Below are 14,318 nucleotides of genomic sequence, written 5' to 3' on the forward strand. Positions count from 1 at the left end.
CGTTAAATCAAGCATGTATATGCCTCTATTTATTTAGATATTTGGATTTCGACTAGATACTCTTACCTATGTCACGAAAGATTAAATATTGGTATGTTGTCTGTTATGCGATAGTAAGGTCAAACTTGAATAACAACTGTTCAGAATTTAACAATTATACGTTTTTTTGCGCATTCCATTTGGAAAACGGACGTGTTACATATTACATTTACATATTTGAATACCGCCAGAGACCCAAATAAAAAACTTACCTGTTGTTAAAGTCCAACTAAAATATTCCAGAATCATACACTGTTATGACAGGTGTTTTCCTGTTTGGTATTTGTCATCGCTATTATAGTTAGTACTATTCAGTAACCATCCCGAGAGACAATTAGCTAAATAAATTAAGGGTTCAGGGTAACAATAATTTGAGTGAATAATAATGCATAGGTGTGTGTAATATTATATAAGGAAGTAGATATCTTTGATGCCTTTATACTCGTAAAGTTAGGCAGGGACAGAGGCCCAATGAGGAGGCAACTCTATCTATATGTTTGGGGGTATAAGTTTAGGTATTATTTGAGTATGTTCACCGATAATCTCGTGCTATGTTGCCTACCTCTAACCAAAGTGTTTCCATGAAGAATCGGTCTTGCTATGATAACGGGATCTATGTCTGTTTATATTTGTATTGTTGTTCCCAACATATAAGTACCTAAATGGTGATCTGATTTGATTTAGGAAAATAGTTTTAACCTCGTTTATTATAACTAATTTTGTCATACTATGTTAGCGCTTCTTCCGATAATGTGTGACCGGTATCCGGATGATGTGTTATTGAAATATATTTCTTAGTAAATATTAAGGGATATTTTGTGCATAAGTTCCAAGAAACTCATTAGTATGAGCGAAAGATGAACCTGCGACCTCCGGTTCGGAAGCCGCACGTCTTGCTACTCCGCTACCGTCGCTTGTAATTTTGTGATACAGATGTAGTGCATAATTATTTACCATAGGTTTTTTCACGGAAGCGAACGAATGTATCTTGCTACTTCAGTCAGTCTCGGTACAATAAGTACTGAGGTTGACTGAAGTAGCATGACAAATACGAACGTTTCCGAGAAAATAAGATAGAAAACAATTAGGTATGTATTACATCTGTACCAGAGTGTGAGACTTGCGGTTACGTAATGAGTCAGTATAGGAATAATGAAGTACCAGTCTCTCTTGATCACTATCATTAATGTACGGTATCACCAGCATCGAGTATTCAGGCTACCATCATTTATATTGAACATGTTTTTACATAATTACACTTCATCTTACTAGAAATGTGTATGTTTTGCAATCGGGAAAAATAGATGATTTGCAATTTAAAGTCAAAATATACCTAATTACCTACTCACCTAAATATGTAAATAATAAATATATGTAGGTACGTGGTGCATAGTCCATGGTCATATTGGTCATTGTAGAGAAGACAATGAAATTATTCATTACAAACATGGCCATGAGGAAGAACTTCTTTATATTTGTCACTTAAATTTAATTACAGTATTGAACGTAAATACTTAGTGAGTAAACAAACCAAAACACAAATTGATAAATACACGTATATTAAGGACCAATTATTTAATTACCTTTTAACTCGTGCGCTATCTATTCTAACGAATTAAGTTAGACATGAGAATCGTGATATCAATGGAATAAATCCTTTGCGTCTGTTTAACTGTGGACTGAAAAATACGCTCTAAGTAGAATAAATATTTCATTTATTTAAGAGTCTAAATCTAAAGAATAAATACATTTGATAACTCTGAAAGCTTCTACTATCATCTTTCTTTAAATTTCTGCATTTTCCTTGAGGTCTTTAGTCAAACGAATTGAGGAGCCGTTGTGTCTATGGCGCTTATCCACTTCGCGCAAATAGTAATACATAATTACAAATAGGGATCTGCATCTCTTCTGGTTTCTAAGAACAGAAATGAAATGCGAAGTGTGTTGGCATCTTACGAGTAAAAGACAGCCCAAATATTTCTCTCTCCGATTTCAGCGAGTGCGGTCATTAAATCGAAACGAGATAAATAATGCAGCGCAGCCAGTTCACTGGTTGGATGTTCACTTGTATGACATGGAGGCATCCATGTCATACAAGTTTTTCTGCGATGATATTGCATAAGCATAGGCCCCGGTATCGTGCACTGACCGATCACCTTCGTGCAGGCTCGTTCAGAGTAATGTTAATTCGCAAACGAATTATCTGTAATGCTCACTTCCTCGTGATGCAACGGACTATATATTTCGTTCCGTCTATTACTGCATTCAACGGGGCCATTTTTCTTTAGTGAGCATCTGCATCAATTGAAATAGTTGTTTTGAAAAACGACGTAAGTTACTGCGGTTACGTAGCGAGTTGAGCTGTTAATGTTGTGGTTGAATCAATTGGTGAAGCGGTCACGCGAGGGGAAACGCTTGCTGTCTAACTTTCTGATATCTCAGTGCGATACTTGCCACTTGCCTGTTTATCCACTTCATCCGTATGGAGGTACAATGTTTCACTCAATCTAAGCCTAATTAGACCGTTGATTATGTTGCAAATCTAACAATTGAATGTGTTTTTTGGGGATTGCACGAGCTTGTAGTTAGTTAATTCTTACAATCTCCCAATACAACCGTCATCATGATTAAATTTAAAATATTATGTAACGTAAAGGCATATTATTTAAATCGATAAGTAAAAAATTAGGGTCACAAGTAAACAGGATGTGACAAATTAAGCAATTGCAATTCCAAGTGTCGAATGTGACGATAACCGCGAGTGCAAGGCGCACGCGCAGGCGCACGTCGCGCACACCCTTCGCGCGACCAAGCACGTGGCAACCAGCCTTACATAACATTCCCGTTTCGCATTCCATCACCACTGTCACCAGCAAGCCTAGAAGTTGTCAAACTACATTGATCTCGTGACAGCGACCAGAGAAACTTGCATTTCTCAGCGAAAGTTGCTTTGGGCGGATGCATACTTATGTATGTGTATAATTATGGAAATTGAACAGCAGTTTTCCTTTCGCTTAACCGCTTTGTCGCTTATATAAATCAATAAACCAGCTTATTAAACGCTACTATTGGCGCCAGGAAACTTTGCATATGACGTTAATTTACCAATGTATAGTACGTTTTGTGTGTAGTTACCTATCAATCGGCATGTTTACATCCTGTAAACTCAACCAACCCTTTTTTACAGAAAGGCTTTAAATTATTCCAAACTTAAGAAATATCTAGTCGTTTAAAGTAACTAGTTTCAATGTTTTCCATAACAATATAATCGGTTTTGATACGTGCACCTAAATCCTATGCATCTATTTGTAAAGGGTGACTTGATAAATGCATCGAATTTCGCCCCTAAATTGCAAGCTTATGCAAGCATCCCCTGTCTCTGTAACATGTTGAGCCCTGGCGTAATTCATTAAGCATTATTCATTTATCTTCAACCCTAGGGGGGTTGGGGGTGACCTAGACCCCTCTGCAACGAGGAATTCTGAGGGGAGCTGAATCCGTTTAAGTGCAATGAGTGCGTAGATAAGCAGCAAACGCATGCCTCTCGATACTCTGCTGTATAAACAAAAGCTTATGTTTAATGAAACCTCAATTCCACTTGCGTCCTTTTTGATTTGCGAAGCTGTTGAGCTGGCTAAGGAAATATTTCCTTCAGGCACAGAGGGGTCTTTGACGAGTGCTTTTGCAGGTTCAAGTATTTGGCTCTCTATGTATTGTTTTACAGCGCTTTGCGCTTTACGACGGTTCCACTATGCACCCTCCACCCGCCTTAGTTTAATAAATTTAGTAAATATCTTTCTAACTTAAAACATTCAATTTTCGTCCTTTATCTACGTTTTTTAATGTCACCTAACAATAAAGTGGTGAGGTTTAAATGCTTATTTATTAAGGTATTTAATATCACCATCATAAATTCCACTGTCGGAAGTAGGATTTTAAAGCCTTTTTACCTATTTATATATTTCAGTTAAAACAGTCACATTTTGTTTAACTACTTCGAAAAATTAGGATTTGGAGTGCGTAGATTTTTTTTTAATAAATATCATGACAGAAAAACAATCTTGCTAGGTATTTTTGATATATGTACAAAAATTCATGTCAAAAAAGCGGCTTTACATGAAATAAAATATTGGCAAAAGTGCATGTGCAAGCCAGTGGCTTCTTTTGTGTACGTTTACGCTGCGTTAGCTGCGTCAAAGTAAAGTTCAGGTTGGTCTTTAATGTAGGTACCTACTGATCTTAAACCGCGCTCTGATTGACGTTTTCAGCTACGAACTTTTCACCTCCTAATGTGTTTTTCAATTGACTATGTTGTGTCTATCGTACTTAATTATTTCCGTTATCGATTAAGTAGTCAAGATGTTATGGTCGAACTAAATTACCCGTGTTTATCTAAGTTGATAAGGTCATCTAGCCACGAGCGTAAACGTTGTGTCAACATTGTTTACAAAATACAAACCCATTTAGGACCGGTTTTTCAAACTGTTCATAATAGTAAGCGTCGTTACTTACGACTTGTTAGTTGAACTTATCTTGTATGGAAATCGAAAGTTGGACAGTGTGGACTTTGCCACTGGGCAATGCGACCCGCCCTTAATGGTCCAATATTGCTATAGTTTTTTTGATGTCCGACTAATCCGACTTTACAATTATTTTAAATATTTTATTAGTATCATTCGTATGAAATACTATACCAGCATAAAATAGGCCTTATTGGGATTAGTCCGGTTTCCTCACGATGTTTTCCTTCGCCGAAAAGCAAAGTAAATATCAAATGATATTTCGTGTATAAGTTCCGAAAAATTCATTGGTACGAGCCGGGATTAGAACCCGCGAGCCCCGCGACCTCCAGATTGCAAGTCGTAAGCTCTTACCGCTAGGCCACCAGCGCATGCCGTGTATTATATTTAAATTTAACGACCATGGCGTTCACTGGAAAGATCGCCTAGCGTGATCTAACCTTCTAAGTTCGGTTGCAGACGTCATTCCACCGGACACGCGTCAAACCTGTTGTACCTACCTTGTCTAATGCTCTTGCTTGAAAACCTTTTATTTCACTTTGTTTATAAATACACTAGGAATGTATGTACTTACTTAAATACTTAAAAAAAATTGGTTTACTTATACATTCCAATCGCAGTTCCGGCTGACATTTTCTTAAGTAATATATTTTTAAACCGAACGTAAGGATGTTTTATTGATGTTATTAGCGTAGCTGTCACTCAATTTAAGCCCGCCTTTACACAGTAGGCCAGTATTGCATCCCATCGCTAAACAATCCACTACTGTACCTTGGGGCTCCTCATACTCGTGTCTCGAGATCATACGGACATAAGGGTTATATAAAACACGTTATAGTACCACATGTATCCATGATATACTATATTGCTTGTGATCCATTTATTCTCACACGTGTGCAGCACGACAATCATATGGTTTTAATTGCACAAAGACTTACGTCTCGTTAGAAATCTGATGTTTATAAGTTCTTTTTATATCTGTGTCCCGTACCAGTCGTTAGTTTTTTGTTAAAGTACGCTAATCAAGAGCTGCTGCATTTCAAACCAATTGTTTTTGATAGTGTACGGATCAGTAAGTTGGTGATATTTAAATAAGTCATGTTATTATGTTACATCGAAACATATTATAATAATAAATATTACGCCGGTTGAGAATGGTATCGTGATGTCAACCTTACATTCATTGTTTATTACGTATTCATGTGTATTGGGGTGTGAAATAAATAGTACATATTCATATTGTATTGAAAGTGTATTATAATATTTATAATAGATGTCAGTCGGTAAACCATTTTGCCCAAAATGTTTTAATTTAATTTAACTAAGTATCTCGTCGTAGCTAGCATTTCCGATGTTTGAATAAGTTTGGCAGTGAAGCTATTCAATATATCAAACGTGGTCATACTAGCAATGTACAAATTGCAGAACATTCCCAAAAAGCGGAAACGTTCTCGAGAATGTTCTCAGAACATTCCTGCAACATGGAAATTATTGTTTAAAGAAGAGAATATACTTGAAATAAAGTTTAAATAGGCATAACTTAAAACTAAATGTTATTATGCATATATTATTGTCTATTACAGTTAGCTATTTTGTTGATGTGATAAATTTACTAATAAGTTGCTTAAATTCTCACTGTATATCAGAGAACATTTCGACTTTCGACAATATTTTCCAAAAATTTTTTTTTGTTTCATTAGAATCTAGAGGCCTCTATCTCCCGCCATGCCAAATCTCAGCGCGCTCGGACCAACTTGAAAAAAATTAAAAAAAAAGTCGGCCATTTTGTTTTTTTTAATGCAGATTGTTTTGTCTCGGGGCCCTCTATGACATTTGGTCGAGCACCCCCCACCTATCACGCACCGTTTAAAAGTTGCCATAAACATCAAACATCAAACATCAACATTTATTCAGCAAATAGGCCACAAGGGCACTTTTACACGTCAACATTGAATTTACATAAAAGCAAAAATAATAACATCAACAATTTTATAAAATAAAACTAACAATTCAATCTAACGTATTACAATTACTAAGAGATGTATATGGTCTCTTAATGTCGAATTACATACAAAATACAGATAAAAAAACACACACAAAAAAAATCTATAATATTTAGAGGTGTAAATGTCTCTAGGTGTCAGAACTATAAGATTATATAGTTTATCAAGTTATCCTTAGAGATGTATAAGGTCTCCAAGAGTCAATATCCTGTATAATTAATACATTCATTAAAAGAAAAGAAACATACGAGAACAGAATGAGGCGTCTCACTGTAATTAATTAATAAAAGTTACTAAGTATAATAGCTCGTGTTAGCTTAACAGACCAGTCTCCACAAACAGCACCCGTTCACGAGTATGACGCGTATCTCAGCCATCGCCTCCCTCAACCTTCATTCGGGAAAGTGGCGACGCGATCAACAACGCCACCGTAAGCAAAGACTTTTAAGCGAGCATGACATGTTCAAGCTACCGGCCTATATTAATATTAAAATAGTAATAACATGTAGCTGTAAGACACGGCATTTTGTGCTCATATGTTACATAAAAAGACAGTAATATAGCTTCACATAATTACTAGCCTAAGTTGACTTAGAGATGTAAAGGTCTCTAAGTGTCAGAAACATTAAAAATATAGGTAAGTATGTATAATCAAAAATAAAAATCAAATAAATAAATATGTACTTAGAGATGTATAAGGTCTCCAAGTGTCCAAAACTAAAATTAAATTAAACAATATAATCAAGCGAGAACATCATTGTCTCATGTGTCAATTCTACTGGACACTAGCATATTTAATTCACAATGTAAAAAAAAAAACAATATTTATTTAATTCTTATTATACTAATGAAATCAAGCTACCGGCTTAAAAGCATCTCTATCGTTTATAAAATCATTTACAGTGTAGTACGCCTTACGTAACAAGGAGTGCTTAATGTGCGACTTAAATTTATGAAGTGGTAAATTCACACATACAAAATAAAAGTGGCCAGTTTTCCCGCAATTGTAGCAATTTTCCAAAACAAAATTTTTCATAAGTATCTAGGGGATCCCGAGATTCCGTGACCAAAATTTCAGCGCGCTAGGACAAAATTAAAAAAGTTTAAAAAAAAAGTCGGCCATATTGAAAAAAAATGGCGGCGTCAAAAACTGCCAGGGTCCCTCTATGACATTTGTACGAGCACCCCCTACCTAAGTCTGACCGTTTGGCCGGGCCGTCATACATTTTTCTGACCGGAAGCGGACGACCAAAAGTCGGAATTTTCTGGGGGTAAGGACTACACCTAAACTATCGTGAATATTCATGGTATAAACTACGATAAATAAATAAATTCTCGTTCTCGAGAACATTCTCAGAAGTTACCGAGAATTTCTCATGTGGAAAGTTTCGCAACTTTGGAAAGTTCTTGTGCGTGCATTGCTAGGTCATACTCGTATAGGTATGTAATTACGAGTTCGTAAATATATGAATAATACAAAATACATGGGTAAATACCGAAAAATATTAACTTAATGTTATTCACAAGCTATCTTAAGGATAAAGAGTATTACTATTTATGAAAGCAAAACTATATAACAACAATCATAAGTAATACATAGGCAAAGGGTTAGGTAAGACATATGTAGGTAGGGTAGAAAAGGGGTTTCAGTCGAAGTGTGGAAGGGCGGCACCGTCGTCGAACCCAAGCCACCTGGCGGTGGACTTAAAGGATAAATCTATCTTTAGGATAAATACTGCCCTGCTAAGCCAAGTGGCGCTATCTCAAAAGAAAATCCATTGCTAATTTATACTTTAGCTTCTATAACTGAGAATTCCATTTTCAAAATCATTTATGAGATAGCGCTTTTCGGCTTAGCAGGGCAGAATAGATCCATCCACACGTCCGTAAATTAACAATTATGTACATACAATTATTTAAGGTCACGTGTCACGTGAGCTTCTGCATTTACAAATACAGTATTCTATAATAATATTATTTCAAGTAGATCATCATTATCATCATCAGTCTCGCTTAAACAATCGTAGGATGTATGTAGGTAGGGCTCGTGGTATAAAACCGTTTATTGCATATACAATGAAGCTGGCACTGGTCCATACTTTAGTAATTACCCATTATATAAACGTCAAAGAAAATAAGGCTTATGTCTATTATAAAATCGGTTATACTTTGGACTTTTTAGAATGGAAAACGTCCCATGGCGTCAATAGATGAGCATAACAAGGTTAGCGCTATTAACGCGATTTATATGTACTCCTGAAGACATACTCGTATAGACGAACGTAGGTACCTACGTTCGTCTATACGAGTATGTCTTCAGGTGAAGAGTATGATTCATTAATCCTTAAGGTCACGGCTAGTTGACACCTGGCACAATGCACGCCCATCTTAAGACAGAGGACAACCAAATCGTGGGGACCATACGAATCGTCGGCATAGTTAGTGTTTTTCTTGGTGTTATACGTGGGCCATGCTGAAAGTTTCTGGATTCTGATATATGAGAGGACTTATTTTTTCTAAGTGGCCAGTTCCAGGAATTTTCAGTAGGTATGCCCTAAGTAGACACAAAAGTTCACTTCGATCATTTGATTAGATAAGAGAGATAAGAGAATATAAATTTGCTATATTTAATATACTAAAAGTACCTACATAATAAGTACGCCTCGGAGGATGTAAAGATTAATACATACTTATGCACAATATGCACACTTGTGCAATGTTGGTACCTATATTATTTGAACGTTTATGATAACGTGAGCTTTATACATTATGGGATATACGTATGTATTACATAACAGATAAACAACTTTTTATTTACTTCCGTCTGTTACCGGGCTTGGACATTGACATTCCATACTCGTTAGGTCGTTGGTAGTTAAGCCTTACTTTGAGAGAATAAGTAAGAAACTACAATATTATGTTTATTCATTAATTTCTCTCTGCGTAGCAGATAACAGTCGTGTTGGTTTAGGTTGCGTTGTAGGATATCCTGTGAGTCATACACACACACAGTCGAAGTATCGAGTGGGTAGTGCCCTCACGCCTTCTAGTCTGGGGATTTGAATATGACTAATTGCCTCCAGAAACTGTTTTGACGTAATAATGTTGTAGTGAATTGACCGTCATTTGTAACTCGTTTTTAGGTCATTTATTAAGTATATTCTCTTTTACCTTCTTAAAGATGATTAATTATTTCCTTCGGTACTTACTTAGTTTATCTAACTTGCAATATATTTGAAGAATTAAAAATAATTAAATAGTTAAAGAAGTTTTTGTTTATTTCGCTAACCACGTCTTAGAGATGGATGAAGAATGAATTATTTTACAGTAAGAAATTATTGCTAGCTCAGGATTAACTCAATGTACGAAACACACAATACAATGTACAAAAATACATTTCTGCATACATATAGCGGACTCATTTTACCGCGTTAATATAATTTTTCTCACCACATATGAATGCTTACATGGTCGTTTCCCACGCAATTAAGACAGCCTGTGAATGTATACACCTGTTTGCCAGCCCCCTATTGCGTCTTATCCTTCTTAATACATTACTTAATCAGATTTGTGGCAATCTTAGAATACACGGCAGTTAGTTCAAGACTTTTGAGTAGTACAAATACGAGCTATATTTAAATGACAGGATGTTACCGTTGACGAGGTATTTAAGGCTCGATGGTCAGCGGTCGTGACCGCAAGTAACGTCTTAAGTACTTTATTTACCGTTGAATCATTTTATAAGTTTGCTATTGTATGCAAACGATTTTCCGTAAGTATGTACCTACAGTTGGTTTGGGTCACACACCCAACGGTAAGCTTTGAGCGCAGGGATCAGAGGGTAAGATACAAGCGTATTAGCTATTTATCTAAATGTACTCGAGTGGAACGTAACTTCAAAATGTTTCAAAAGTAGAATTGAGGTTTTGTTAATATTTAAAAAGCATTCTGTTGTAATAAAATAAAACTTTTCGAATTAGAGGCTACTTTGTTCTGGGGGTCTTATCATCAGCCGACAACATATAAAAGAAGTAGCTAGTATATGGTACTCTAAAGTATCTCGTTGGATATTCATGAGAAGACGGGACCGCAATATCGTAAGGTTTTATGTATGTATATAATATGTAAGCATACTCGCAGGGTTCTGTGTTCGCTAACCTCAGCCTAGGACTACGTTCGTTCCAAGGTTTGATCTAAAGAACATTTACCGCCTCCGCGTTTGCCTTGCGCCTTCTGTCTGGGCTCTTTCTGGTGGAACAATGGCGTTCAAACAAAAGCTGCTAACAATTTGTTAACTAACTGCAATATTAATATTATGCAAACATATGAACAAAAGAATATCTACGTAGCGTTGGTACCTCTTGAGATTAGGCAAACTCGGATTACACGCATTTAGGTCCAAAATAAATGAAGGTATTAAAACGATTTCCAGCTTGAAGGGAATTATTTCTTCGAAAACATGTAAATTATTTTTAGAGTAGTCGTATTTCTCCATAGTTGCAACAGACCTTATATAAATAGTTATGATTATGCTGTCATAAAAGTCGTCCTCAAATTGATCATTGAACATTCTAAAATTTACACCTTAAGTACCTACTAGCTAAGAAGCACTAATAGATATGTGTACAATAACGCCAACAACAATGTTTATCCTGACATAAGGCTACTAGGTACGTTTAAATTAACGATATAGTCTCGCATTTCGTTGTAATGAGAAACCAAGCCTAAACTGCACAACAGGGTATAAAACTATTGTCCCTAGGAAAATCCTCCGGCGTTGCGGAGATGCGCTTTGTCTCATGGTTTTTACAAAGCGTTGGCTGTGTCCCAAAGCCTTGTAAATATGTTCACGACATAAAGAACACTGGACTCGTTTCTTTGTCTTCTTTGTTCTAAGATTACATAATCATTAAAATAAATATAACATTTATTCTTTGTTTAGCTACGTATAGGTACATCAATAAACATTAATTTTCTAATAAATTATTTGCTGAGTTCCGTACTGTAACAGATTGCAACTTTTTTTATTAAATTACCTTGATACTGGCCTTATATTATCAATATGGATACGATACGGCCATAATACAACCAAGTATCTCTTAGACTTCATTGGATCCATATTTAAAAGAAATGCCCCTTACAGCAGCACAGCACACATAATGATCCTCAAATCGCGTTATAAATTTCCTTCTATAAAAGCTTTTATTTAGTTTCACCTTTTGTTGTCTGTCTGTGTAGGTCTGTAATCAAATCTTGCAAGATAAATATGACCCACCTCCCGATTTCCGATGAATATGAAATAACATTTTTGCCAAAATTGCCACGTCATAACCTTTTGCTATATTTTTCATGATAATGTTTAAAAAGTGGTTCGCGCCGCGGCAAGTGGCCCTGATGTTTTTCAAAGTATCACGGACTGTTATGTGATCCAATTTACAGCTGGCCGTATAAGGTGCCTGTGCGTGATCCGTTCGTTGCGGTGGGGGTAACTAATTGAAAATAATTTATTGAATTCGATTTTGAACGTGCATTGAATTGATTTCATTTTAAAATATGATGATAGCTCGCTTTACTAACTAGTTATGCCTGGTTAAGGAAGGTTTTCAAGGAGAATTTCAAATATTTTTCATGACGCACAACCCCTTGGACGTGAAAAGAAATGCACAGTCGATTTCTTAGGCAGAAAAATACATTGTTATTTTTTATATGGGCTTTGGGACACCTCCTACTCTGATCAAAATATTTGTCATGATTTCGATCAAATATTTATGAAAGAATGACATCTTTACCCATTCAGAAGCAACTGAGACAACGTGTACAAATAGTTGCATAAAAACCAAACTTTACAAAGAATACTTTTCATTGTCAATTGTCAGACATTATTTGGATTAAGTACACTGATAAAGTCTGTAGGTGTAGTGTAGGCAGCTAAGCAGCTATTTGCGTAAAAAGCATAGTAGGCATCATAAAGTATAATTAAACATATCCACACCATAGCAAAAAATAATGATTACACAAGTGAGAAAAAGTTTTTGAGGTATTTTTTGTTCCCAACGCTAAGAGCTAATAATGGCCAGTTAAACAACACATTTATATTAATCCAAGAAGTTAATTAATGCTATTGACGCCTATAAAGTAATGAGGATATACATAATGAAATTAATGAACAATAAAAGTTAGTTCGTGCTGTGAGAAAGATTAATACGCTGAGTTAATTTCTTAGAATGGGTATTATTTTTATTACCTGCATTAATAGCCTTAGAAAATTAATTAGATAAGTGTAGATACTTATTAAGTACATAATTTCATTGTCTAAGTTTTTCTGTAAGTTGCATTGCGTAGGATTATCACATGTGCGTGATATGGTTAATTAATGGCATTCGTGTTCACGTCTCAGTAATTGCCTAATTACAGATGATGTATGTACCTATTGTCTAGGTGCAGGTTGCAGTCATAATATTTTTAATATCGGTGATGATGTTAATATCGGAGCACATATGTTACACAATCTAAACTATTGTAATTTTTGCCAATACCGTAACGGTTATGCTATGCTCATAAAATTATAGAACAACACTATATTAAAAAAATAAAGTGGCGGTCTCCCTGGTCAGTGGTCTGTCTCATTTATTAGTGTCTGAGAAGAATGTACGAGTATAGTAAGAATTGCAATCTCTCATGCAGGATCGTATATTATTATGATAACACAATCCCAACCGATTCTAGATAGAGAATTGACCCCTACCCCTATGCTCATAGAAGATTATTGGATCTCGTAACTCCGTGCATATTGATTTATTACGCCAACTATTTGGTGGCGGTTCACTTGACACATCAACATAAATATCTAATACAATAACAGTAATCCCAAGGTAGTATAGTATATATTATCTGGACACGGCTTGTAACATTACCTACTATTACTGGAGTCAGTTATGTAACGCTGCCATACATGACCCAAAAAATTTTTATTAAGCTATGAGCTTCATCACATCTGATATTTGAGTAATTTTAAGCATTTCTAGCCTGAAGTGGGGGGGAGGGTGGGGTACAAAGACGGCCGCCATCCGTCATCTTTAAAAAAAATCTACTCTGATCCTGGTGGGTACTAGGGCAAGTTTGGTATCATTTTCGTATAAACCAAAGACGTAGAATTCATTGCTGATATTTGTTTTTTCAATTTCATAGTAATTTTACGAGAAAAACGTAAAAAGGTGAAAAATTTGGTTGGAGATTTTTGCTACGCGGAGCCGAAACTACAAAAGATAGAAAGTTGAAATTTGCACACTAGATTACATTTATAAAGTGTACAAGAGATAAGAAGCGATTTTGAGAAATTCAACCCCTAAGGGGGTTAAAAAGGGGATGAAAGTTTGTATGGGGTTCAAGTTTTATTTTAAGCTAGGAATTTGAAACTTCGTAAAACGATATATTATTAAAATACAAGAATACTAATTTCAGCGTTTTTAAATTTTCATCCCCTAAGGTGGTGAAAAAGGAGTTGAAAGTTTGTATGGATATCAAAAAAATTTTCGAACGCGGGACTTGAATCTTTGTATTTGGGGATATTATTAAAAGACAGGAAAAGTAATTTCAGCGTTTTGTAAAATTCATCCCCTAACAGGGTTAAAAAGGGGTTGAAAGTTTGAATCCATTACAAATCCGAGTAGACACACATTTGTTATTGCCTCCCAGGCTTGAAATGCTTAGAATTACTCAAGGAACATATGTGATGAAGCTCATAGCTTAATAAAAA

At 35.6% G+C, this 14,318-nt stretch overlaps 1 protein-coding gene across 7 annotated transcripts in view; it reads left to right on the forward strand.

Moving 5' to 3' along the window:
* Window positions 1-14,318, forward strand: part of LOC134678621 (ras GTPase-activating protein raskol) — a 212,688-nt gene that overhangs the window by 124,382 nt on the left and 73,988 nt on the right. The gene's annotated exons all lie outside the window — the stretch shown is intronic.

This window comes from Cydia fagiglandana, chromosome Z (genome assembly GCF_963556715.1).
Source record: "Cydia fagiglandana chromosome Z, ilCydFagi1.1, whole genome shotgun sequence".
Classification (NCBI taxonomy): Eukaryota; Metazoa; Arthropoda; class Insecta; order Lepidoptera; family Tortricidae; genus Cydia; species Cydia fagiglandana.